Source organism: Micropterus dolomieu, linkage group LG19, assembly GCF_021292245.1.
Source record: "Micropterus dolomieu isolate WLL.071019.BEF.003 ecotype Adirondacks linkage group LG19, ASM2129224v1, whole genome shotgun sequence".
NCBI lineage: Eukaryota > Metazoa > Chordata > Actinopteri > Centrarchiformes > Centrarchidae > Micropterus > Micropterus dolomieu.
In genome coordinates, this window is record NC_060168.1 from 14,876,107 (window position 1) to 14,879,229 (window position 3,123).

A 3,123-nucleotide genomic window follows, 5' to 3' on the forward strand; every position below is an offset into this window, starting at 1 on the left:
ACAAGGCTCTCGTGGAACACTTTGTTCTCAGTGATGTAGGGTAATTCAGTGCTCTCCAACTCACATGAGGTTAAAAAACTGTTGGAGAGATGTCACTTCCTCTATACTATACAGCTGTTTGACTGGAGGTAGATTATAGACAAGGCGCCTGTATGGATGTGCCTTTGATAGTGGTTCCAATAGGCCTTATCTGGTATTTATCAGGCCTCAAACAACTATCTCCCTCTACATCTCACACATGGACCAAAAATGGACCTTTAGAAAACAGAAGTCATAAAACTTGCAATTGAAAAAAAGAGTGCAAGGGAGGCAAACAGCTCACAAAATGGCTAAGATGTTATTTTAAACGTTAAAGTTATATTTGAACACAAATTTAAATCATATTCATCTGAAAAGCATACCTCTGAAACATCACCCTTGTCTTCAATATGTCTTAAAGAGTTGGTATTATGCTTTTTGGCTTTTTCCCTCTCCTTTATTGAGTTATATATCTTTTTTGTGCATGTAACAGGTTTGCAAAGTGAAAAAGCCCAAAGTCCAGCCCAAAGGGAGTTCCCATCTCCCACAGAAAGCTCTGCTCTGAACCGCTTGAAAACAGCTCGTTTGTAGTCCAGCCCTTCACTTCCTTTACTTGTGACGTCACAATGAAAACGCGTCATAAAGCTTGCCAAGCGGCTAGCGGGGTCAGGCACGCCCTCAAACCAAGCTAGTCTGAGCGGAGGCCCTTTGGCTCGACTCGCCTTTGTTTGGTTTTCCATTGTAGAAATGTTGTACCTGTACCTGCTTCCAGGTACTTGTTTTCGTATCACCTCACCTCCGTCGAGGTTCCAAGCGAGCTGAGGGATACTAAACTGTAACGCGAAAACACGACAGACTGCTGATTGGTCAGAGAGAATCGTCACTATTCACTGTATCATCATTGCGTGTGCCAGAAAGAGGCCAGCAACAGAAAGTTTTATATTTTTCCGTTTTCCGTATGTAATTTCATCACTAAATCCACTTCGTAGACGTTTTGAGGTGAAAAATCAGCTGTGTAGATTTCGAATATTATATACAGTTTTACGAGAAGTGATGGCGGAACAAAGATGTGCTTGAATATTTTTGGAGTTGAGGAGCTCCGCAAGTGGCTGCGGGGGATGCCTGTGCCAACCCGCGGGAGGAGCGTGTGAGGCCGGCCAGCCGCCCGCTCACAGAGCCCTCTGCTCCCGCCGTCACACAAACCGCTGCAGCAACAACGGCAGAGGAAAACACAGCTGGAAGGTTTTCATACCGCTTATCTGTCTTTACATTCTGAGTAATGTTGAAATGTTTTAACTTAAAAAAGAGAAAGCTGTGTGGGTCGCTGGTGTGTCGCATTGAACATTACGTCACGGCAGTTGTGTGTGGCATCGCTATGACGACAAGCTACATACTATCTCTGGGTACTATCTGCAATGTAAAACGGAGCAGGGCCGAGTAGAGTCGAGTCTATCGATTTGCGCTATGGTAGCATTTTTCAGCGAGGCAGCATAGATCGTCAGAACGCCGGCAACAGTTCCAACACTTAGTCCTAAAAGACGATGCAACTCCGACTCAGTTTGGGCCTGGAAATTCACAATCACAACCTGTAAGTATGCTTTATTGGTTGTGAATTATATTTAAAATAAACACGGCACTGTAACTTCACAGACTGTACAAGTGCAGAGTTGTAAACGTTGGCTAACACAGCTAAAGTTATAGCTATAATGCTAATGTTACACCTGATGTGAAAGCTACTGAGCAAACGTTCAAATTGTTTGGCCAATTTTTATGTACAATTGAGTTGAAACAGTAGTAGTAGTTTTTGTAGTGGTTTATGGTAAGATGTGGAACAATGATGTGGACTTGTGAGTAACTTATACCATCTGCTAGGTTACGGTCGCAGTCTGAAGCAGCTTTGATTTGGATCACACTACCTTGTTTCTTACGACCCGCCCTTCTCTGCTTCTGATTGGCTAGTAGTCCTTACCTGGGAACTGCGCATGTGCAACTCCCAACAAAGATTTTGTACAAGTCAGATGCATCACTCTGTAGCGCAAGAGCGGAGCGTACATCACACAGGGTGAAAAAGGGAGCTGCTGCAATGTGCAGTATGAGAAAAATATGGTGTTTTTTTTAAATTAAACCATGTAAACCTGTTCTGGTACAACCCCTAAATAAGATTTTGAACCTGAAAATGACCATAATACCACCTCTTTAAATGATTTCAAGGTACACCGCCCATTTAAAGCCCCTCCATGATGTTGCCTATAGCTCCATCTTGTGGTTTTAAGACACACTGACCACGACACTATTATGTGTGTCTGTGTGTGTGTGTTTCCTGTCATTTATCCAGTTATTGCTTTTCTCCCTTCTTCTCTCTCTCACGTGATGATTCCTCCTATCATCCCTTTGTGTCCTTCAGTTGTACTCCTGCAAAAAAACACAACACAAAAGCTTAAGTGAACATCAGGCACAGTTGTCCTCCCTACCGTATAGCGTGGGTTAAATCTGCAACCTCCATAATTTAACAATACCTGGCAACACAATATGCTTTGTCACCTCTTCTCCTGTCAATGACAGCAATTCACTGGTTTGGTCCTGGGCACCTCTCAAATATGTGATAAATGTGCTGCAGCAGATTCCATGGGGTGAACTCTGTCTACAGAACAAGCGATTGGCTGTTAACACATCCTACAGTGTCAGTGTACACTGAGTGCATTAAAACAGAGAAGGGAAATCAGTGACCCAGCTGAAGTAATAGGCCCATGGAAGCACTAAAAGTCAGAGGAAACCCCATAAGCAATGGATCCATTCTTTCCATTCGTTTTGGCAGATTTTACTGCACAAATGTTGCATGCAGATTATGGGGTTCATTGTGTGTGCTCCACACCTTGTGCCCCTGGCCACTGTCTATTTCTGTGGTTGCGGTTACGTGTGACTGTCTTTAGGAATGAGCCAGACTATATTACACCCTGGTCCGTCCCTCAGAAGCTGTACTAAAGTAACAGCTGATGTCAGTCCTGCTTAAAGACATACACACACACACACACACACACACACACACACACACACACACACACACACACACACACACACACACACACTACAACCTGTCTACCACTA